We start from the raw sequence: 26,630 nt of genomic DNA, 5'->3' as shown, positions 1-26,630 counted from the left end.
TGCTCCTCCTTGCACAAAGGCGGAGGTAGCGGTCCTGCTGCTGGGTTGTTGCCCTCCTACGGCCTCCTCCACGTCTCCTGATGTACTGGCCTGTCTCCTGGTAGCGCCTCCATGCTCTGGACACTACGCTGACAGACACAGCAAACCTTCTTGCCACAGCTCGCATTGATGTGCCATCCTGGATGAGCTGCGCTACCTGAGCCACTTGTGTGGGTTGTAGACTCCGTCTCATGCTCCCACTAGAGTGAAAGCACCGCCAGCATTCAAAAGTGACCAAAACATCAGCCAGGAAGCATAGGAACTGAGAAGTGGTCTGTGGTCACCAACTGCAGAACCACTCCTTTATTGGGGGTGTCTTGCTAATTGCCTATAATTTCCACCTTTTGTCTATTCCATTTGCACAACAGCATGTGAAATTTATTGTCAATCAGTGTTGCTTCCTAAGTGGACAGTTTGATTTCACAGAAGTGTGATTGACTTGGAGTTACATTGTTGTATAAGTGTTCCCTTTATTTTTTTGAGCAGTGTATATTGAGCCAAAAATTACAGAGAGTATCGTACAAATAGATTAGTAAAACTCAAATTAATTAACATGAAATTGATTTCAATATCATTCAAATATATAGTTTTATGTAGTCTTTACTGTATTTATCTTTTAATACAGTCATTCCGGTTTTGATTTGAGGTGTCTTTATATCCTTTGCTTGTTAAGCAATGAAATGGGCAACTTTGTAGTTGTAGTCACTTGTGACATTCATTTGGAAGTTATTGGTGGTCACAGAAAGACAGATAAACATCTTGATTTTGTGTTTAGCAGAGATCTTTTCTGTATAAAGTGACGTGGAAGGGCAAAAAACGTACTTCACTGTTCTAGGAGTGGTATGAGGCAGTTGTTAAATAACGAGTGTTTTCAAGAGCAACTTTAGTAACGATGGTTTTGGGAAACAGCTTGGAGAGATAACAATGCTCCTACGATGGTTCTAACAATGAACATAGCCTTAAGATGCTTTTGGGAAACTGGGCCCTGGTCATTTGGTTGCGATATTAGATGAAGCACAGTGATAACATACTGTATTAAGTTGTTGCATAAATATGAAATATCTGACATTGTATTCCCATTTGAACTTTTTGTGCTTTTAAATGGTTAAAAGCATAGTGATAACAGATTGGGAATTCAACAGATTTATGGCTGTCTTTTTGAGTGGGTGAATAAAGGTTGAAATCTCATTGATCAATGCCTCAACCGAAAATGATCACATTTCCACGTTGAAATGACATGGTGTGCCCAGTGGGTTCGGCCTGTGAGGCCTAATGCACTGCAAAGAGGGACATTAGAAACACATATCCTGTTTTATTAATGTGGTCAATACAGTCCATTAGGCTGAGGGATTTAAAAAGCTGTAAAGCGCTGCCTGCTCTCATGTCCATTAATATTCTCTCTCTCTCTCTCTCTTTGTCCCATGATGCCCTGCTTTGTTGAGGAAGGCAACGTTTGCCTTCCGGTTCCCTGAAATGATCCTTTCAATGATCAATTGATGTAATATTTAAATGTTGTTCAGCTTTAGTTTAGATTGTGATGTTATAGGTTACCTATAAAGTGGTTGTTGGAGAGTCAAATTTAAAGTTCAACGTGAAGGCATTCATTGGGTTTGTCTCCTATTCCAACTCCACTGGATTATTCAACTGCATACTAAATCAAGCAAAGGTCATTTGGGTTCACAGTTCAAAAACGTAAATAGTGAAGTGAAGCTACAATCTGTACACAAATCTACAAAAAAATCATAAAATATACAAAACATTTTACAGATGTATGTACATAGTAATAGCTAGCAAACATTATAACATTCAAATCCATTTTCCACCTGGAACAAAAATACACTCACACTTTTTGTGTTCTTTCTTACTAGAGCAGACTTTGCTGATAACTACTTTATTGAGGGAAAATTTACTTACTCTGACTGTGATATGTGGTTGTCGCACCTAGCTATCTTAAGATGAATGCACAAACTGTAAGTTGCTCTGGATAAGAGGATCTGCTAAATGACTCAAATGTAAATGTAATTGAATGCTAAATATAGTTTTGCGTAATGTATTTTAAAGCATTCCACATCACAACAGTAAAACAAGTTGTATTTCTGACAACTACAATGACAGAAAGCTGGTCTTTCTTCCTCTCTCCTCATAATGAATTCAGGAACGTGAGATGTACCCTGGATTCAGTATCAGAGATGCATGCTTCCAGTAAGGTTTGTCGAATCCAGTGATTCAGCAAAGCGTGACCGGTTTTTGAGAATACCCATGGCTGACATCCACTCTAATCCAAACAGTATTGAACTGACTATTGAACCATTTCTCCAAACAAGGAGGAAAGAGGTTGCAGTCTCCCCGTGCACAGTCTGGACACTGTCCTGGGTATGAGGTTTCTATCTTCATGCATTTTTGTGTTGAGAGGTATGTTTTTAGAAATTGAGTAACGCTAAAGTAACGATCTCTGAAAAAGGTGGACTAAAAGAAATGTGACAAGGAGATGTATTCAATGTTCCATCATTATTGTATATATACTGTATATAATATTTGATATACAGCATTCATTTTGTGTTCCTCATGCTCCTTATTTGACCTTATGGTTCCAGAGTCCAATGAAAACATACTGTATCTGTATTTTGATTGTCATCGTTGTGTACAAAACAAGATGATGATGACTTCAGGGGCTGGTTGATTAAAATTCTGTAGTGCCAAACCGGTTTTAAATCTTAACTTTGCTTTGAGAATAGTCTAATATCATCTAGCCTGCTGCATAAAGACTACACCACACAACCTTAATCATGGTTGATTTTCTAAAGTGTTACTGAACTGGGTGTCCCAGTGTTTGTTCCTTTCTAATTGTAGAGCTTCATGTTTGTCCTGTTTGTGACCAGTTCTATCACCACAGATTCTGCTCAATATTGCCAGTACACCACAAAACACCAAAAGGGCAGAATTGACAGTAAGGCCAAAGTAAACAGTTCTGTACCACTCTCCTCCACTCTATCCTCTTTGACTTACTATGGCAGTACTGACAATATGTTCTTGTTTTTCCCTCCCAGTGTAGTTATTTATAACGGAGGGAGCTGCTCTATAATATTAAAGGTGAACAATTCCTCAGTTTATTAAGTTGTGTCAGTCAATTCAGTCTCAGTTTCTTGGCAGGCTCTGTTATGGGTACAGCATGGTGAAGGGAAGTCAACAGCGCTACCTTTCCAATTAACTTTGCCATTGTGTAATAGACTCTTCCTAATGAATATTCACTGGGACTGGCAATCCATTCCCTGGCCTGTTGACAATGTGGCAGAACGAGAGACAGATGGGTTTACAACAAAGGTCAACGTCTGTTTGTGTCTAGTCACATTTTTCATTGTAGGTTGTTTTCTTTTCACGGAAGATTCACTTGTGCCACATTAATTTGTCCCGACGAGCTCAAAAATATAATCTTTGACAGTGTAGTCTTTCTGTGGTTATTGAGAAATAACTGATTCATTATGAACAAAGGGGCATGTTATACCCTAATTCAAAAGGTTTATCGATGCATTGATGGAATTAGAATATAAAAATGTGAAATTAGGAAATTGATGTGTTTTTCAGTGTTTCAACCAGTTACCAGGCAACCCATCTTGCTTCAAGGCCTAGCTCTGAGCTTTAAATGTAACATTAACAATATGTGCTTGATCTCTCTAGGAGACAATCTATAAACATGTTTCAATTAAAAAATAAAAACATTTAATAACTCAGTTCGTGCAATTTAAGGGAAAACATCATCTAACCAGTATAAATCTCCATAGCCAACGTAGGCTTCTTCTAACCCATCGCTTTTCTACTACATATAATAATATGATTAAATTATATCTTAACATTAAAAACCAAAGTCTATCAGAATTCCAGTCATTCCAATAAATGTTATACCCCTTGATCTTCAAGAATAGAACTTGGAAATATGGAAGTATATATTAGCCAAATTGTTTTACCTGAGCATGACCCCAAAACTAAGGACTTATTAACTTCTTGCAACTATAGGGGGTGCTGTTCCGCATTAGCATATTTGGGTCTCCAAATTAAACTGCCTCGTGCTAAATTCTTGATCGTACAATATGCATATTATTGTTATTATTGGATAGAAAACACCTTCTAGTTTCTATAGAAGTTGGAATTTTGTCTCTGAGTGGTACAGAACAATTTCTACAGCACTTTTCATGACAGGGTTCAGATTTCAGAAATTTTTACCCCTGATCTGGAGTCTGTTTTTAAGGCGACAGTGAATGCTATGAAGAAACCGACACTGCCTACGTCTTTCTCTGGGTGTCTGTACGTCATCACGTTTTGAATAGAATCGATTGCACAATCACAGCCATTATAAAACCACAAAATGTATAGGGACCGCCCTTTCTCGTCGCGCGCCTGAAGCGTGAAGGACATCGGACTTGCCTCATTCCAAATCGTTTTTTAGAGAGTGATATTTCTCCGGTCATGTTTTCAGTCGTTATAGTTGTTAAAAACATCATAATGTAGTTAATTTGAACCGTTTTATAGCAATTTATATCCGTTTAGTGCGATTTTGAGGAATTTCTTTGTCGTGCCCTTTTTAGCTTTGGAAACGTTTCGGGGTGTCGGTCGTTGGTGGTGGACATTTCGAAGGACAGAGGACATCTATCGACCAAAAGACGTTTATAACATAGAAAGGATACATTGCCCAAGAATATGATGGAAGAACAGCTCAAAGTAAGCAATATTTAATATGATAAATTGTTGTTCTGTCGAAATATTTTAAACGCATATTTCGCCATTTTGTTTGTTATCGCGTCACTTGGCGAACGCTGTATTGAAAAGTAAGGATAATTTTAAAAATGTAAGTCAGCGGTTGCATTAAGAACTAATTTGTCTTTCGATTCCTGTCAACCCTGTATTTTTTAGTCAAGTATATGATTAGCTTTCAATTAAACTAGATCACTCTGATAGATGACGTCAGACATATTGAGGCTTGATTTCCTAGTATTTTTATTGTGTAACCACGGTTTTGTATGGCTAAATATGCACCTTTTCGAACAAACTGTATATGTATGTTGTAAAATGATGTTACAGGAGTGTCATCGGAAGAATTCTGAGAAGGTTAGTGAAAAAATTAATATATTTTGGCGGTGATTACGTTATAGCGCTCTTTGGCTGGAATCGATGCTCTGGTAACGTTTGCACATGTGGTATGCTAACTTATCGATTTATTGTGTTTTCGCTGAAAAACGCTTAGAAAATCTGAAATATGGTCTGAAATCACAAGAACTGGGTCTTTCCATTGCTATGCTTTGTCTATTTTTATGAAATGTTTTATGATGAGTAAATTGGTCATACACGTTGCTCTATCTAGTAATTCTAGTCAATTTGTGATGGTCGGTGCAATTGTAAACTGTGATTTCTACCTGAAATATGCACTTTTTTCTAACAACACCTATCCAATACCATAAATATGTTATCAGACTGTCATCTGAAGAGGTTTTTTATAGGTTATTGGCTATCAATATCTTAGTTTAGCCGAATTGGTGATAGCACCTGAAGGAGTAAGAAACTGATGGAGTTAGAAAAGTGGTGTATTTTGCTAACGTGTTTAGCTAATAGATTTACATACTGTGTCTTCCCTGTAAAACATTTTAAAAATCTGAAATGGTGGCTTTATTCACAAGATCTGTATCTTTCATCTGGTGTCTTGGACTTGTGATTTAATGATATTTAGATGCTACTATCTACTTGTGAAGCTATGCTAGCTATGCTAATCAGTGTGTGGGGGGGGTGGGGGGTGATCCCGGACCCGGGGTAGAGGCTCGTGAAAGGTTAACCAGCCCCACTCTGTTGTTTATGATTTTGTTGTCATGGAGGACTGATTGGGCTCATTGATTCGAGTTGAAAAATAAATGCTGCGCTCATGGAATGGCATGCTTTGACAAGAGTGTGCTGTCATCAAGGCAAAGAGTGGCTACTTTGAAGAATCTAACATTTGTTTAACAGTTTTTTGGTTACTACATTATTCTTTATGTGTTAGTTCATAGTTTTGATGTCTTCACTATTATTCTACAATGTAGAAAAAATAAAGAAAAACCCTTGAATAAGTAGGTGTGTCCAAACTTTTAACTGGTACAGTATATACACTGCTCAAAAAAATAAAGGGAACACTTAAACAACACAATGTAACTCCAAGTCAATCACACTTCTGTGAAATCAAACTGTCCACTTAGGAAGCAACACTGATTGACAATAAATTTCACATGCTGTTGTGCAAATGGAATAGACAAAAGGTGGAAATTATAGCAATTAGCAAGACACCCCCAATAAAGGAGTGGTTCTGCAGGTGGTGACCACAGACCACTTCTCAGTTCCTATGCTTCCTGGCTGATGTTTTGGTCACTTTTGAATGCTGGCGGTGCTTTCACTCTAGTGGTAGCATGAGACGGAGTCTACAACCCACACAAGTGGCTCAGGTAGTGCAGCTCATCCAGGATGGCACATCAATGCGAGCTGTGGCAAGAAGGTTTGCTGTGTCTGTTAGCGTAGTGTCCAGAGCATGGAGGCGCTACCAGAAGACAGGCCAGTACATCAGGAGACGTGGAGGAGGCCGTAGGAGGGCAACAACCCAGCACCAGGACCACTACCTCCGCCTTTGTGCAAGGAGGAGCACTGCCAGAGACCTGCAAAATGACCTCCAGCAGGCCACAAATGTGCATGTGTCAGCATATGGTCTCACAAGGGGTCTGAGGATCTCATCTCGGTACCTAATGGCAGTCAGGCTACCTCTGGCGAGCACATGGAGGGCAGTGCAGCCCCACAAAGAAATGCCACCCCACACCATGACTGACCCACCGCCAAACCGGTCATGCTGGAGGACGTTGCAGGCAGCAGAACGTTCTCCACGGCGTCTCCAGACTCTGTCACGTCTGTCACATGTGCTCATGTGCTCAGTGTGAACCTGCTTTCATCTGTGAAGAGCACAGGGCGCCAGTGGCGAATTTGCCAATCTTGGTGTTCTCTGGCAAATGCCAAACGTTCTGCACGGTGTTGGGCTGTAAGCACAACCCCCACCTGTGGACATCGGGCCCTCATACCACCCTCATGGAGTCTGTTTCTGACCGTTTGAGCAGACACATGCACATTTGTGGCCTGCTGGAGGTCATTTTGCAGGGCTCTGGCAGTGCTCCTCCTTGCACAAAGGTGGAGGTAGCGGTCCTGCTGCTGGGTTGTTGCCCTCCTACGGCCTCCTCCACGTCTCCTGATGTACTGGCATGTCTCCTGGTAGCGCCTCCATGCTCTGGACAATACGCTGACAGACACAGCAAACCTCCTTGCCACAGCTCGCATTGATGTGCCATCCTGGATGAGCTGCACTACCTGAGCCACTTGTGTGGGTTGTAGACTCCGTCTCATGCTACCACTAGAGTGAAAGCACCGCCAGCATTCAAAAGTGACCAAAACATCAGCCAGGAAACATAGGAACTGAGAAGTGGTCTATGGTCACCACCTGCAGAACCACTCCTTTATTGTGGGTGTCTTGCTAATTGCCTATAATTTCCACCTTTTGTCTATTTCATTTGCACAACAGCATGTGAAATTTATTGTCAATCAGTGTTGCTTCCTAAGTGGACAGTTTGATTTCACAGAAGTGTGATTGACTTGGAGTTACATTGTGTTGTTTAAGTGTTCCCTTTATTTTTTTGAGCAGTGTATAATCTATACATCCAAAAATGGATGTAGCAACTAAAGATTGCACCTTTAAGTCTATCAAAAGTTTGAAGTAGATTGAGCAATAAAAGCCACACTTTTATTCCATAGGCTGGGATCTGCACTATGCAGCTGTCCACTGGTTTCAAAAACAATGATTGATAGGCAGTTTAAACTTCTTCAATGCGACCATTATTGGGTTCAAATACACATTTAAATTTGTGAACCGCCATCCACAACAACCACAATCCGTAATGCGCAAATAGCTAAATGAGAGAGCAGCAGTGTGATTCACATCAATACGCTATGTAGATATCAACAATAAGTGATATCCGTATCGCCGTAGACTACACCACTACTATCATTTTTTCAATGCTGATTTGAATGTCATTGAGAAAACAGAGAAGTGTCATTTTTTTAGCAAACATCTTTTCTGAATTTAAAAGTCATCTTCGAAGTAATCAAGTTTTTCAAAAGTATTGGTAATCTGATTACAATATTCTTGCTAGTAACGTAATGGATTACAGTTACCGGTTTGTTGTAATCCCTTACATGTAACGGATTACACACTCTTCACCAACTCTTCACCAAGTTTGAAAATGTTTCAGAGTGTCTTTTCAGAAGGTGAGGAGTAGCAGACATCATTACTTGACCTCTCCAATAGTTGTGCTAGACTCCTAATGTATTCCCATATGGTCATTGTTAAGATGGGTTTCTCTTCTCTGTGGACTGAACTTTATTGGACTACCTCTGTGAAAATTTCACTTGCCAGGATACTTTATAGATATAAGTTGTCAGAGGAAATGATGTGAAGTCAGTCTGCCAAACTTATGATTTAGTTAGAATTTTAAATGTCAATAAATTAATAAATATTTATGTTCTGAGTTTCAGCCTTCAGCCATAACCTGCAGCTATGCCTTTTGGGTAACGAACAGGCAATTAGGGCAAACTCTGCAATTTTCCATCTATCATTCATGGTCACTGATATTGAGAGGTGTATAATGTGGCTGCATGTTTTGTTATGTGCATGTTGAATGTTATTCATAACCATCTGATTAGCTCTAAAATGCAATCCTCTCCCTAACCCTATCCCCATTACAGTCCACAACTGAATTCATTGTGACATAGGTCCAATTTCACTGTGTATAGCCTGCACTCATTTAAGAATGATACATCCATTAACTATGCCATATATTGTGCAGTAATGACAAACATGCAATTTCTGAATGGAGCTATTGACTCGTCTCAGAAATTGCACATTTTTAACTTCTCTAGGGTAGGGGGCAGCATTCGGAATTTTGGATGAAATGCATGCCCAAATTAAACTGCCTGCATCTAATCTTTAAACCTATGTAAGTTCATCTTTAAACCTATGTAAAATATGTTTTGTTTTCTGAATTTTTATAATGAGTATTTCTGTATTTGAATTTGGCGCCCAGCAGTTTCACTGGCTGTTGAAGAGGTGGGACGCTACCGTCTCACGTGCCCAAGAGAGGTTAATGGTTACCATTTCAAATCAAAATGTCATGACTGCGATGAAGTATGTTAACCCCGTAGAGTCAATTGTCGCACCGGTGCATCAATCTAAGTTACATTACAAAAAAATCCCTATCAAAATCTGTCAGTTTAAGCAAGAGATATGTTTTTTTGCATTGGATGCGTCTCATTCCACCACATCAGCTAGTGTCACGGGACTAGTCTGAAGGTCTCCGAGCTTGCTAAATAATTAGCTACAAAGCCTGCTTCTGATGATTCCTCTTTCCAAGAAGAGTTCTTGGATGTTTTTTTCATAATGTTCTTTTACATAGGAACATACAGACCCTATTTATTGGAGCCAGAATACACTGAAAGGGATTTGAGACAGCGAGACCAGCAAGCAGCGGCAGAAGCCTAGACCAGCTGGACCAGGACTCAGGAGGGCAAATGACAAACGAGTAAGTTGTTTTACTGTAGGTAGCTAGCACGTACAGTACAATTTGGTGATTGATTCGGGCCATAACTGGGCTTGCTAGTACCACTACAAGCCAAGTTTATCTGTGTTTGCTAAACCTAAGTGTACTGTAGTCTAATGTTATTGCTGGCTAGCTAACTAGCCTAGCAAAAAACGAGGTCAATTCATGACGTCAGTGATCTTGGAAAGAGGCCCGTGTTCCCGAATTGGAATTCCGAGTTGGATGACCGTTCAAATAGATTTTTCCCAGTCTGAGCTCATTTTTTCTCAAGTTCCCAGTTGTTTTAAATGCACTGAAGTCGGAAGTCTGATATATCTGAGTTCCCATTTCACAGTACACAATGATTGTCCATGAATGCCTAATAGCATTTTAGTTTTTCCCTTCACAGACAACATCGCTTGGATACAAAAAGTTAATGACTCTCAAGAGGAAATGTAAAAGGTCCCATAACAACAATCTCCCTTTAATGGTTCCGTAATGACAGATGCTGGGAGACAGGAAGCAAGTACAGTGTGAGGATTTAATAATAAATAGACATGAAACTAAACAAGAACAGTGTCTGGACAAGGGAAACAAAACAACATCAATGCAGACACGGGAATAAAACAGAGGAAGTGACAGATATAGGGGAGGCAATCAATGACGTGATGGAGTCCAGGTGAATCCAATGAAGCACTGGTGTGCGTAACGATGGTGACAGGTGTGCGTAATGATGAGCAGCCTCGTGACCTCGAGAGGGGGAGCGGGAGCAGACGTCCCAATACCCCACTCTAGGGGCGCCACCTGGCGTCCTACCTAGGTGAGCCCGGCAGGCCGGCCGGGGCGAGGGAGCCCGATGAGCTGGCTGAGGCATGGAGTGAGAGCCTGCCGAGCCAACCGAGGCTTGTGAGTCTCGAAGCAGCTGAGGTGTGGGCGCCTGACGAGTCGGCTGAGGCATGGCTTTTGAGCCTCTTGAGCCAGCTGAGGCATGGGAGCCTAACGAGCCAGCTGAGGCGTCACTGGTTGCGTCGGCAATGGCACCCGTATCTGAAAAATGTATGAAATAAAAATAACTCCCTTATGCTTCTATTTGTGGTGTCTGCATTCTGTAACGGTTCCGTAACGACAGATGCTGGGAGACGGGAAGCAAGTACAGGGTGAGGATTTGATAATAAATAGACATGAAACTTAACAAGAACAGCGTCCGGACAAGAGAAACAAAATAACATCAACGCAGACACGGGAATGTGACAGATATAGGGGAGGCAATCAATGACGTGATGGAGTCCAGGTGAGTCCAATGAAGCGCTGGTGCCCTTAATGATCGTGACAGGTGTGTGTAATGACGAGCAGCCTGGTGACCTTGAGCGCCAGAGATGGGGAGTGGGAGCAGATGTGACACTCCCCTTGTATTGAACACCTCATTGCTCACCCAAACACACCATATGCAAGTTTTCCCTTTGTAGCTCTGCGTTATTAGTACATTTTCCTTCTACTGTATATATGCCATTCATTGCCATAACTGTTCCTGCATACCGCTGTGTAAACTCACCTCAGTCTCCAGAGCAAATAAGCTTTGTCTTGAATACAAGCCAGGTCTACTTATTTGCTACATTGTCAGACTAATATATTGTTTTATTGAAGCATGTTTAAATGCTTCAATACAGCATTTAGCTGTACAATTTAGCTGTAAGATTGAAGCTAGTTTATCCAAACACATTTCATGAATATCACAATGAATTGATCCAGAAGTTGAAGTCAACAGTTTATTGATTTCTGAGGCAGCTGGAATAATTTAGTCATTTGTCAATACACTTGTAAAATAATATTATATAAAACACCAATATATACATATAGTATGTATGCTAGCAATAAAGTATGCTAGCAATATCTATACCACAATGAATTTGTGAGCATACTAGGCATTCTATATTATTCTACAAAATCAGTCTAACTGGATAGGGATGTTGTTGGTTGAATGTTCCAGGCAGGTTCCAGAATGTTATTTTTACAACGGGTTGGTCAAAACAAGCATTGTGATTGGTTGAGACGTTTCTAAGCCATACTAAAAAAAACATTTAGCATGGGTAAGCCTATGACGCAAAAATGGGAATCTTGTTCTCTGTTCCGTCATGTTCTGCAGAGGGAGTCACTAGCTCCATTGGTTGCTTCACGCACTCTCACTCTACACTCTCTCATCCTAGCCAGCAAGTCAGTTGAACGAGAGAGCCAAGCCAACTGAAAACTGAAAAGAGAAGCACCAGATAAACAAAATATTTTAAACGTTATCATCACGGTGAACAAGCTATAAAGCATAGGATATGAAACACCAAGTTAAGCAGAGTGTAATTATATAATTGTTTGTTATTTTTTGAGAATGTTTTGATAGTTTAATTAATTTATAAAAGTCTGTTAGCATAGAAGCAAATGCTGGCTAAAGTTAGCTCCAGTCAAGCTAGCCTTTTGTCATGGCGACAGGACCAATGAACTTTCTCACAGAGTGTAAACAAAAGGAAACATTGTAACTTGCTGTTTTTAGGAATATGTTGAGAATTATATGATGAAAATGTATCTATGCAATAAGATGATAATTAATACCTTTTTACAATCTTTTTAGTATGTTGGCTATTTCGAATTGTATAAGATTAGCCAAGTCAGTTGAAAGTGTGAGAACCAACTAAAAACTGTATTGAAGAGAGAAGCACCAGATAAACTATTTTAATCTTCAAGGTTTCAGACTCCCTTCATTCTTCTCACCATATGCTATCCAGGTCCCAAGGTTTAAGATGGTACACTACATTACTAGACCATGTGTGTTGTGGTTTTGCACTATGCGATAAAGAGGCCTACGCTTGCCATTGCAGAGCAAGTAGTCAATGTTGCATTATGTGAGTACCATAAATCACTACGTTTTTGGTCACTTTTTCCGAAAAATGGTGGGACACAGATAGGTCTGTTAAGGTGACCATATTACCGCTGTGGTCACGAGTCATGAAGGCAGACAAATTCCATGTGACCATTTGGTCATGGTAATTAGGCTTCTCGATGCTGCTGATGGTCATTAGTGGCCTACCAGACTTGCTAACTGCCTGGTACTCAGCCCTCTATTGTCCCTCTAATCAATCCAAATGTAATTGAAAAGCAAATCAAACACTTCATAAGCGCTCATGTTGTGAAACATTTCTATAGGCTATGCAATTGCATGAGAAAACAGAGTTTTGATGGCCTCTACTAAAAAGAGGAGGAACCCATCATATTTATATAGGCTAGGGCTACTATATTTATTTCTCAACTTTCGTAATATTAAGCACATTGCTTTTCTTTACAATAGGACTATAGCCTACCTGGCTGGCATGAAAATGAACCATGGCAAAAGCATCCTCCATTCGCTATTTAAGTGCATAGATGACATGTATTTTTCCCCAGCCCCTGTTTGAGACAGATGCATGATAATGGTTCATTTTGAATCAAAACAAATTTCACACATATATTATGTCCTTGAGTGGCCCAGCCAGAGCCCGGACTTGAACCCAATCGAACATCTCTGGAGAGACCTGAAAATAGCTATGCAGCAACGCTCCCCATCCAACCTGACAACGCTTGAGCGGATCTGCAGAGAAGAATGGGAGAAACTCCGAAATACAGGTGTGCCAAGCTTGTTGCGTCATACCCAAGAGGACTCGATGCTGTAATCGTGGTCGAAGGTGCTTCAACAAAGTACTGAGTAAAGAGTCTGAATACTTATGTAAATAAGTATTTCAGTTTTTTATTTTTAATACGTTTGCAAAAATGTCTGAAAACCTGTTTTCACTTTGTCATTATGGGTACTGCGCATGGATTGCTGAGGAATTAAAAAAAAATCTATTTTAGAATAAGGCTGTAAGGTAACAAAATTTTGAAAAAGTCAAGTGGTCTAAATTCTTTCCAAGGCACTATATGTGTTTAGATAAGGTTTGTATCACAACTAAAGTGACCAAATAACTTCTTAAAATTAAGCATATTAATCCGCTTTACAACGGGTGTAGAGCCTAACTGGCATACATACGCAGCACGTGGTTTTCAAGTTTGGAGAAGATCATTTTCACCCAAAAAATCATCTTTATAATAAAAGCATTACATGCATAATCTCATTTGCGGTCACTTTTCAGAATGGTGTTTTCCCGTATTTTGGATAATTCTTGCTTAAACTCTACTGCCATGTGCGCATTGCTGTGCTTATAATATGAAGAAATGGCCTCATAGTTTGACTCTGTCAATCACCACATTCTTATCGGCAGACTAAACAGGCTTGGTTTCTCAAATGACTGCCTCGCCTGGTTCACCAACTACTTCTCTGATAGAGTTCAGTGTGTCAAATCGGAGGTCATGTTGTTTGGACCTCTGGCAGTCTCTATGGGGGTGCCACAGGGTTAAATTCTCAGGCCGACTCTTCTCTGTATACATCAATGATGTCGCTCTTGCTGCTGGTGATACTCTGATCCACCTCTACGCAGACGACACCATTCTATATACTTCTGGCCCTTCTTTGGACACTGTGTTAACTAACCTCCAGATTAGCTTCAATGCCATACAACTCTCCTTCCGTTGCCTCCAACTGCTCTTAAATGCAAGTAAAACTAAATGCATGCTCTTCATCCGATCACTGCCTGCACCTGCCCGCCCGTTCAGCGTCACTACTCTGGACGATTCTGACTTAGAATATGTGGAAAATTACAAATACCTAGGTGTCTGGTTAGACTGTAAACTCTCCTTCCAGACTCACATTAAGCATCTCCAATCCAAAATTATAGAATCGGCTTCCTATTTTGCAACAAAGCATCCTTCACTCATGCTGCCAAACATACCCTCGTAAAACTGACCATCCTACCGATCCTCGACTTCGGCAATGTCATTTAAAAAATAGCCTCCAACATTCTACTCAACAAATTGGGTGCAGTCTATCACAGTGCCATCCATTTTGTCACCAAAGCCCCATATACTACCCACCATTGCGGCCTGTACGCTCTCGTTGGCTGTCCTTCGCTTCATACTCATCGCCAAACCCACTGGCTCCAGGTCATCTACAAGTCTCTGCTAGGTAAAGCCCCACCTTATCTCAGCTCACTGGTCACCATAGCAGCACCCACCCGTAGTACGCACTCCAGCAGGTATATCTCACTAGTCACCCCCAAAGCCAATTCCTCCTTTGGCCGCCTTTCCTTCCAGTTCTCTGCTGCCAATGACTGGAACGAACTGCAAAAATCACTAAAGCTGGAGACTCATATCTCCCTCACTAGCTATGCACCTGTACATAGCCCATCTGTAATATAGCCCATCCAACTACCTCATCCCCATACTGTATTTATTTATTTATTTGTTTATCTTGCTCCTTTGCACCCCAGTATATCTACTTGCACATTCATCTTCTGCACACCAATCACTCCAGTGTTTATTTGGTATATTGTAATTACTTCGCCAACATGGCCTATTTATTGCCTTAACTCCCTTATCTTACCTCATTTGCGCACACTGTATATAGACTGTTTTTCCTACTGTATTATTGACTGTATGTTTGTTTATTCCATGTGTAACTGCTTTGCTTTATTCTTGACCAGGTCACAGTTGTAAATGAGAACTTGTTCTCAACTAGCCTACCTGGTTAAATAAAGGTTAAATAAAAAATAAATAAAACAATTTGAGTGAGAAGTGCTTCGGCCATGCAGCCAGGAGAAGGGAATTATAATTATTATGTTCAGCCCAAGTGCACAATGGTCACTGGTCGCAAAAGGCATGGATTTTTTTTAGGGGGCATTACGGCCACACAAAAGGGATGTCACCAGGAAATTCGAGGCATTTTCAAGTGCTTGTCAAATTGTGAATGAGAGGCTGATGAAGTGTGTGCAGCCTGTGCAAAAAAACTAATCAGAGCTCATGCCTTTCATGCAACTTTAGAGTTGCATCACACAGCCTTAGAATGTATTAAAAATCAAAACATTCTGTATAGCCCAATATTTGTATCACAACTGAATTTGCATAAATAACTCTAAATTAAGCATATTTCTTTGAAAAATGCTCAACACAGAATAGTTGCATGTGGGCACTAATATACTTTCTATTTTATTCAGCTGTTCAATTGTATTGTTCATACTATAAAATAATATAAAATAATGCCACGGAATTCTAATCAAATCTTCTCTGCTAAATGAACTAGAATAGCCCACAGCCATATGGCATAGCTAGGCTTAACATAAGGACAACTCTGAGTATGCGATTCTGTTCTTCTGAAATAGACTACATTTTCTTCATATCATGTTTCTTTAGACCTGTCTAAAAATCAATCATGGATTTATTGTGATAGTGTAGGCTAAATTATATGGATTTATTAGACTTTTTAAAATGTAGATGTTCCAAAGGTCTGCATCAGTGGCTTGTAGGCTATGTGTAGAAGCCAGGAGATGATATACGTGTTTATGTTAATTAACAGTCAATTACCGCGAGACCGGCAGTTATTTGCTCAACAATCACCGGCTGACAAAATTTCATGACCACCACAGCCCTTCACACAGACCATAATAATACATTGTAAACAGCTACCATGATTTCATGTTTCACTACATGCTGCTAGTACAAAATCATGATATTTTACCGTGGTATATTTGTGTACCATGGAAGCTAGTACAATTAAAAAATATATTATATTTTTTGGGTCACTACCATGGCAGGATAATACCATAGTACTGGTGCAAATACCAAGGTATTTTCCTGCCATGGTAGTGACCAAAGAACCATGATAGTACAATGAAAAAACTACCATGGTACTATCATGTTTATTTGGTCACTACCATGGCAGGAAAATACCATGTTATTTGCTCCAGTACCAATGGTATATTCCTGCCATGGTAGTGACCAAAAAAACATGATAGTACCATGGTACATTTTTGTAAGGGATAGTAGCCTATGAATACATTTATCAAAATAATGTTTCTAATATAATTGGTAGCCCGTTGTAAAAGCCCTTTAAAATTGCATAAAATGAGCTGCTCTAATCGAGTGCTGAAGTTGAAGTGACATTTGAATATAGTGTGGATATTGTCCTTCGGGAATAATTTTGCTCCACCATTTTCTGCATCCCTTGGGACAGTGGGATGACCCTGATAAAACATTACGATAACACGGAAAGCGGTACCCAAACTACTGACCTCAGGATGTAATGTGTAACATAATTTAATTATCATGACCTCGAACACACACGCACATGGACATATCCTGCAGTGAGTAAAATGGAGAAGACACACATGGTGCAATTAAGATGTTGGACATGAACCACTTTGTTTGGTAAATACATTTTTTAAATTCCACAATATCATGGCTTAATTCATGCAACAATTACCAATATAGGCATACCATATTAAAATTTTCCCCTACTCTGGCCTATTTTCAAATATTGCTAGTGTCATCAACTTACTACTTGTTGATTCTCATAAGAGAACTGGGTCATGTTCATTAGAACATGTTTTTAAAAGGAAAATTAACATTCTTAGTGGTGTTGAGGTAGTACCTCTTCAGTTTCAAAGTGTTTACTCCCATGCAGTGCCTAACCCTGGTTTCTCTGTAAACCTAATGCCTCACGGGGAAACAAATCTATTTTAAGATTGCACATACAATTTCAGACACACTTTACTAATCAGGGCATGGTCATACCATTTCATTAGATAGGACTCACATTTTGTAATGCATCATTTACTTACTAAAAAAGGAGGAATGTGAATGAAGGTTTCAGTCTATAATGTGCAGAGAAAATAAAGTGGCTATAGAAAGACAACACAAACATTTCTGCACCTATGTAAACAAGAGTCACATTTTAGCCCCATTAGTAAGTCTATTTGTCATGTGTCCCGGCCAAAGCAAAGAGTCCCTCCCTGTACACCTGAACAGATTTAGCATATTAGACATGACTTACTTAGTATGCATTATTCTCCCTATAGGCATAGGAAGGAAAACATGCCTGCAAAGCATCATTAATCTACATACAAGCATTATTTGCCCCCTCCCTTTTTGTCTACTGCACTGGCCTGTTTAGGTCATACTGTAACCCTCAACGCAGCCACAGGAGAATTCTCCCCACAGAGAGAAAGCATGAGGTTGCACTTTTTGTTTTCTCCTTTAGGGCCAGATGTGGATCGTGAAGTTTCAGAGAAGCTTCATGCTGAGAGGCGCTATAAGGTAAAAACTCTTAGGTCAGTGAGTGGAGGTTGGGTCAATTTATGGCATCTTCTCTCAATTTTTGAAATACCCATAGTTTGTTTTAACTGTCAAATGTATTTTATTTGGTTGTTGGTTGTTGTTTCCCTGAGAAAAATAGACGCAAATATGATTGAAGCTCACTGTTCAAACAGTAATCCTAAATGTTGTTGAGTTGAAGAGGAATGAAATCAACCAAACAGACTGAGAAATAACACATGGATTACCCGTAGTGGATCACCACACAGTGCACCAAATTGTTGTATATTGTATCAGAACAGAATTTGTGAGACCGAATAACACTGAGTATATAAATAATGTAAATAGATGTATTTCCAGCTCGACTGGCTTGTACTGGAAGCAGTGGAATTGAGGCTGTTTGTTTATGCGTTTCTCCCTTAATTCTGTTGATAAGACCTGTCTAGCAGTTGTCCCCCCCCCATCCAAGAATCTCAACGACATCCCCTGTCATCACACACAACATTCACTTTCATAATTCTGCTTCGTGACTGACAGCTCTGCCATTTTGTCTCCATAATTATGGCAAGGTCCCGTATTGAAGACTTAATAATGTCACAACTGTCACTTGGTTCTCAGGCGCAACTAGCAGAGCCTATTCATTGCCCAAGCAGACATCTACTTTGTTCTCTTCGAAATAATTTAATGTCTGTGTCTCTCCACAGCCTACAGCTCCTTCCAAGGATGTTGTATTTCATTGCTAGTGTCTTGGTCCCTGACCACTAGCCTTGGACAGGAAGGTGAATTAGACCTAGTAGGAGGAATGATCACAATGGGGTCTCCGGAGTACACAAGTGTGATTGTGTGTGAAAGTAGGACTTGATCAATTGTTGCGTGACCTTTCACATTTGACCCCCGGAGCCAGAGTCCCACCTCTGACACGGCTGTGACGTAAGTAACATTGAGGCACTGAGTAAATATTGGACATCAATTGCACTATGTTCAGCTCTAAAATCTATAAATTCAATCCCATTTTCTTTAATTTTCTACATCAAACCAGTCACACCGACGCACATAGTTGTCAAGTTGTCACATTGAGCACACACCTATAGTCTGATTTTTGAGTTAAATCATATTACATATTATTCAGACGACATACTGTATGCAAAATATGACATATTTTGCATACAGTCATTAAACTGCAATGTTTGATTGTCAGCCAGTATTACATGAGTCATGACATTTCTAATTAAGGGAGGGATACAAGTTACAGAATGTAGTGATCTTTAAGTAGGGGATTGTGCTAGGAAAAAGCAATTAGATGAACAGAAGAAAGAAACACTACGGCAGAGTTCTATGTGGTATTCATTATGGAATAGAACAGACGGGAGCTGTATGCCAAGCTGTTAGATTGGCTTTGTAATTTCCTGAGAGAACTAGGCAAACACGGACTGCCACTCAATATCATGCTGTAAGACATGTGGATGTATCCATCGCACTTGAATACAGTTACTGTTTGTAAGATCATGATTTAAAGTAAATGGAATGGTGTGCATTACAAATGGAGGATAGCATGCAAGAAAAGGAGCAGGAGAGCAATATATAGCCTAATAATTTCTAAGTGAACAGATAGTACAGTTCAAAATGGAAGTTTTAACTTGATGAAGTCAGAGCTGAATCACTTGTTGGCCTTACGGAGAGAACTACAACAGGACAAGCCTAGCTCTGAAACACACATTAATATGCATTCTTATTGAGTATCTGTCAAAAATAATATATTTTCATGGGCAGCGAAGAGAGAGAGAGAGGGGATGTACACTAACGTAGAGACTATTGCCCTAAGGCACATGCATAAGAAAGCAAGGACAGCACTCCACAGAATCCGTCTTTCAGACCTGTCACTGCATTGCATTGCATTGCATTGCATAGAGAGGAGGGGCCGAGAGGGAAATAATAAGTACTCAGATTTAAAACTGCCAATCTGTCACATTTCAAACGGAACGAGCATTTATTATGGGCTGTTTGCCTACAAACAGGTCAGTGCTGAACAGGCAAGTCAACTGCCTCGGTGTGTTGCAGGGCCGCAGCTCCAGTACTAAAGACACAACACACAGGCAGGACTGATAGACAGTATCAGGACCAGCCAATCACTGCTAATCCCAAAGAGACGTATTTGCCTTGTGTAGTCAGTGTGAAGTTCATGTTGCTGCAGCAGCAATCTCTTTGCCACTGCTTCCTTGGTTCTCTCCCTAGGAGTGTAGCTACTGCTTGCCTCTGTTTTTAATTACCTTGTCTAGAGTCAGTGTAAAATGTGTGCTGAGTCTCGCAATTACCACCACCACCTAAGTAACTGGCGCCTCCATAGGTCGCAGATCTGAATAATTGGAGATGACTCACAAATTCTTATTGTACGTCATGTGTTTGAATTAGATCATATTCTACTTGACTAACTGTTATCATTGTTTTCAAATTAGGTTATTTTCTGCCCAGTAACAATTTGTGCTTGCATACAGGGCTTTAGACTTTAGACTAGATTTATCATGGTGGCACTGTATTTCTGTTTTTTTAGCCATGTACAGATTTACACAAACTTAGGCATTTCAATGTGCTTTTTTTCCCACATAGAAAGGAATAGTAGTCAATGATTTGTTTGACATCTATCTTGGCGTTAACCATGGATTTCTTTAGTAGTTTAGAACAGAGCTTTGTGATGCCCTATTTCATTCCCAGAAGGACATGCCATTCTCTGTGATACAATTTAAACTATGAAAATTTCAATTAATACAATGTCTAACTGTTAGGGTCAGAAATTCAAATGATTCACCTCATCAAGGTACAAAGTAACACATGAAGACCGAATGTCATTGAACGTTAACTTAGTCTGAACCCACAGTGTCCTATCTTACATAGATGATTGAATATGGGTTAGGGTTAGGGTTAGGCCAGATAAGTTATCAATATTATGTACGAGCATTCCTTTTTAATGCTATTTTCCTACCACAGTTGGAAATTCATTGTATTTTGTGGGATATCTGAGCCATTTCCATCATAAAGCACAATCATCAATAGATTTTGAAGTGTTTAGGCCATTAATTAAAACTATGTCTGCATGGATGTTTGAAGATTAGACTGGAGAGTCCACCCAGCCAATCTCACTAGACAGGAAAGCTGTTTCCAAGCTGTTGTTTTTCAAGATAGGCAAATACTCTCACAGGCCTTTTAAGTAGCCCAGACTTAAAAACATAATAATGCCATTTTCTAACAATCATCATTGGTCAACAATTGGGAAACAGTGGCTGAACTATACAGTAGATGACCTGATGTGGCAGGGCTTGCAAACTATTACGGACCACAAAGGGAACCCCAGCCGCGAGCTGCCCAGTGACACTAGCCTACCAGATGAGCTCAAAGTCTTATATGCGCGCTTCGAGGCAAGCAACACTGAAGCATGCAAGAGAGCACCAGCTGTTCCAGACGACTGTGTGATCACGCTCTCCATAGCCGATGTGAGTAAGACCGTTAAATAGTGGCCAAGCATGACGTGGCCAAGCATGACTCCAACACCATCATTAAGTTTGCAGATGAAACAACAGTAGTAGGCCTGATCACCGACAATGATGAGACAGCCTATAGGGAGGAGGTCAGAGAGCTGGCAGTGTGGTGCCAGGACAACAACCTCTCCCTCAATGTGATCAAGATAAAGGAGATGCTTGTGGACTACAGGAAAAAGAGGGCCGAGCACGCCCCCATCCACATCAAAGATGCTGTAGTGGAGCAGGTCGAGAGCTTCAAGTTTCTTGGTGTCCACATCACCAACAAACTATCATGGTCCAAACACACCAAGACAGTTGTGAAGAGGACACAACAACGACTATTCCCCCCAGGAGACTGAAATTATTTGGCATGGGTCCTCAGATCCTCAAAAAGTTCTACATCTGCACCATCGAAGGCATACTGACTGGTTGCATCAACGCCTGGTATGGCAACTGCTCGGCATCCGACCGCAAGGCACTACAGTATATAGTGAGTATGGCCCAGTACAATCTTCCTGCCATCCAGGACGTCTATAGCAGGAGGTGTCAGAGGAAGTCCCTAACAATTGTCAAAGACTCCAGCCAGCCTAGTCATAGACTGTTCTCTCTGCTACCACATGGCAAGCGGTACCAGAGTGCCAAGTCTATGTCCAAAAGTCTCCTAACAGCTTCTATCCCCAAGCCATACAACTGCTAAACAGTTAATCAAATGGCTACTCAGACTATTTACATTGAAAACCCCTTTTTGTATGCTTCTGCTACTCGCTGTTTATTATCTATGCATTGTCACTTCACCCCTACCTACATGCACATATTACCTCAATTACCTTGACTAACCTGTACCTCAGCACATTGACTCTGTACCGGTACCCCCTGTATATAGCCTCATTATTGTTAGTTTATTTCATAAATATTTTCTTAACTCTTATTTTTCTTAAAACTGCATTGTTGGTTAAGGGCTTGTAAGCAAGCATTTAACGGTAAGGCTGTTGTATTCGGCGAATGTGAGAAATAATATTTTATTTGAATTGAATGTTATGTTTTCTTGTTTATTTTAATCTTTACAGTATTCTTACCATAAGTGATTAGGTGACATGCAGTGCCTTCAGAAAGTACTAACACCCCTTGACTTTTTCTACATTTTGTTGTGTTACAAAGTGTGTCACGGATCCCTCCAGTACTGCTGCTCATTTCGTGCACCAGTTTCGGAGCTCTACATCACCGGCTTCTAGGTGTCACTGAACTGGTTCCTTACCTCCAACCCCGGACTATCTTGTCTAATTACGCACACCTGGTTCCTATTTGGTCCTGTGAGTACCTGTGTTGTTATTTCGGCTTGCGTGGTTTTGTGCAAGTGTTATTACGGGCCTCGTCCCGTGCAATTGTTATTACGGGTCTTGTTCCTTGCAATTGTTATTACGGGTCTCGTCCCGTGCAATTGTTATCAATGGTCTCGTCCCGTGCAATTGTTATCAATGGTCTCTTCCCGTGCAATTGTTATCAATGGTCTCGTCCCGCGCAATTGTTATCAATGGTCTCGTCCCGCGCAATTGTTATCAATGGTCTCGTCCCGCGCAATTGTTATTACGGGTCTCGTCCCGCGCAATTGCTATTACGGGTCTCGTCCCGCGCAATTGCTATTACGGGTCTCGTCCCGCGCAATTAATATTACGGGTCTCGTCCCGCGCAATTGCTATTACGGGTCTCGTCCCGCGGAATTGTTATTACGGGTCTCGTCCCGCGCAATTGTTATTACGGGTCTCGTCCCGTGCAATCGTTATTACGGGTCCCGTGCATTGTTACGGGTCTCGTCCGGTGTATTTGAGGTTCAACCTCACTCTTGAATTTGGGTTACATCCCTGTGTTTCGTATATATGTTTGCTTTGGGGTTCGTCTCCATGCCTTTCATGGCATATTGTGTAATTTGGGTGAAGTTTTAATGCCCCATATTACGTATTCCTGTGCCTGTCTCCAATCATTTATACAAAGTGGGATTCAAATGGATTTAATGTTCATTTTCTGCCAATGATCTGCAGCAAATATTCAATTCAAAAATGTATACTATAAAATTGAAAAAATAAAACACTGATGAGATAAGTATTCAACCTCCTGAGTCAATACATATTAGAATCAGCTTTGGCAGCAATTACAACCCTGAGTCGTTTTGGGTAAGTCTGTTAGAGCTTTTCACAACTGGATTGTGCAACATTTGCCCAGTATTCTTCTCACAGTTCTGTCAAATTGTTTGTTGATCATTGCAAGACAACCATTTTCAGATCTTGCCATAGATTGTCAAACAGATTTAAGTCAACTGTTACTGGCCACTCAGGAACATTCATTGTCTTCTTGGTAAGCAACTCCAGTGTATATTTGGCCTTGTGTTTTTGATTATTGACCTGCTGAAAAGTGATCTAATCTTCCAGTGTAGGGTGGAAGGCAGACTGAACCAGGTTTTCCTCTAGAATTTTGCCTGTGCTTAGCTCCATTCCGTTTAGTTTATCCTGAACAACTCCCCAGTCCTTAATGATTACAAGCACACCCATAACATGATGCATCCACCACTATTCTTGAAAATATGGAGTACTGGATTTGCCCAAAACTTAACACTTTGTATTCAGGACAAAGCGAATTGCTTTTCCACATTTTTTGCACTATTACTTTAGTGCCTTGTTGCTAACAGGATGCATGTTTTGGAATATTTTAATTCTGTACAGTCTCCCTTTTCACTCTGTCAATTAGATTAGTATTGTGGAGTAACTACAATGTTGATCCATCCTTAGTTTTCTATTACAGCCATTAAACTCTGTAACTTTTTTAAAGTCACCATTGGCCTCCTGGTGGAATCACTGAGCCGTTTCCTCCCTCTGCAGCAACTGTATTGATGCACCATCCATAGTGGAACTGACAGCATTTTAAATACTTTGCCGATATGAACCAGACAATCATATATGTCAAAAATATAAAATTCCCAGTTTATGCTTTAAAACCAACTTTATAAGAGGTTGTACAAAAATTGGTTCTACTTGACTCAATAGTCCATGACATATGAGGCATTGTTGGCAGAATAGATGGATGTGTCACATCGAGAAGCTGATTAAACAGCATGATCATTACACAGGTGCACCTTGTACTGGGGACAATAAGAGGCCACTCTAAAATGTGCAATTTTGTCACACAACACAATGCCAAGTTTTGAGGGAGTGTGCAATTGACATGCTGACTGCAGGAATGTCCACCAAAGCTGTTGCCAGAGAATTGAATTTTAATTTCTCCACCATAAGCCACCTCCAATGTTTTAGAGAATTTGGCAGAACGTCCAACTGGCCTCAACCGCAGACCATGTGTAACCACGCCACCCCAGGACCTCCACATCTAGCTTCTTCACATGCGGGATCGTCTGAGAACATCCACCCAGACAGCTAATGAAAGGAGTATTTCGGTCTGTAATAAAGACATTTTGTGGGGAAAAACTAGTTCTGATTGGCTGGTCCTGGCTCCCGAGTGGGACCTTATGGCCCTAGCCCAGTCATGTGAAATCCATTGATTAGAGCCTAATGAATTTATTTAAATTGACTGATTTCCTTATATGAACTGTAACTCAGCAAAATCGTTAAAATTATTGCATTTTGCGTTTATATTTTGGTTCAGTATACATAGCCTCTCCCGAATGTGTAATGTGATGTAATGTCATTTGCATAGCTAACGTTACACCTGACAATGAGGATTCGGCTCCCGAGTAGCGCAGCGGTCTAATGCACTGCATCTCAGTGCAAGAGGAGTCACTGCAGTCCCTGGTTTGAATCCAGTCTGCATCACATCCGGCCGTGATTGGGAGCCCTGTAGGGAGTCACACAATTGGCCCAGCGTCGTCCAGGTTTGGCCGGTGTAGGCCGTCATTGTAAATAAGAATTTGTTCTTAACTGACTTGCATAGCTAAATAAAGGTTAAAAAAAATATATACAAAATAAAAATTCAAAATTGATAGGATGTAATAATAGCCAGCTTGCTATTGATCATGTTTAAACTCAAACTGGCTAGCTAAGAAGATCCCTGCTAGCTAATGTTAGCTAGCTAGCCAATTAATTTCAAACAAAGTATGTGAGCAGAGCGTGCCCAATTTGACTGGAGCGCGGAGCGAGATTACCAAAGGCTGAAGTGTCAGCCTTCTCTCCCTCTCCAATTTCGCTCCAGTAGCGCTCACTTCACCAGCTCAGGGCATGCCCGGCCCATTGGTAATCTACTTGTGTGCTGCTATAGCCCCTTTCTTTAGCTACTGTGATGGAGTTGACTAAATATTTTCATAAAGATACTGATAGAACACAAAGGTGCTAAATCAAGGTGACTTAAAAAGATGAGGACGAATAGTAAGAGAGGGAGTGTTGCGATGTAGTGTCCACAACTAAAGAATCATTGTGGAATCTGAAAAGACACGTGTCACAAAAGCATGATGGTGTACTTAATATGTGCACATGCTAAAAGAAAGGAACGAGGTGGGTATATACAGTGCCTTCGAAAAGTATTCAGACGCCTTGACTATTTCCACATTTTGTTACATTACAGCCTTATTCTAAAATTGATTAAATGAAAAGAAGGTCCTTAACAATATACACAAAATTCCCCATAATGAAAAAGCAAAAACAGGTTTAGACATTTGATCAAATGTATTAAAAATAAACAGAAATATCTTATTTACATAAGCATTCAGAACCTTTGCTATGAGACTTGAAATTGAGCTCAGGTGCATCCTGTTTCCATTGATCATCCTTGAGATGTTTCTACAACTTGATTGGAGTCGACCTGTGGTAAATTCAATAGATAGAACATGATTTGGAAAGGAACCCACTTGTCTATGTAAGTTCCCAGAGTTGACAGTGCATGTCAGAGTAAAAACCAAGCCATGAGGTCGAAGGAATTGTCCGTAGAGCTCCAAGACAGGATTGTGTCGAGGTAGAGATCTGGGGAAGGGTACCAAAAAAAAAATCTGCCACATTGAAGGTCCCCAAGAACACAGTGGCTTCCATCATTATTAAATGGAAGAAGTTTTGAACCACCAAGACTCTTCCTAGAGCTGGACGCCCGGCTAAACTGAGCAATTGGGGGGAGAAGGGCCTTGGTCAGGGAGGTGACCAAGAACCTGATGGTCATCCTGACAGCGCTCCAGAGTTCCTCTGTGGAGATGGGAGAACCTTCCAGAAGTACAACTATCTCTGCAGCACTCCACCAATCAGGCCTTTATGGTAGAGCGGCCAGATGGAAG

This window comes from Salvelinus alpinus, chromosome 24, assembly GCF_045679555.1.
Source record: "Salvelinus alpinus chromosome 24, SLU_Salpinus.1, whole genome shotgun sequence".
Classification (NCBI taxonomy): Eukaryota; Metazoa; Chordata; class Actinopteri; order Salmoniformes; family Salmonidae; genus Salvelinus; species Salvelinus alpinus.
The sequence above is the reverse complement of the archived record's forward strand: the minus strand, read 5'-3'. Positions refer to the sequence as shown.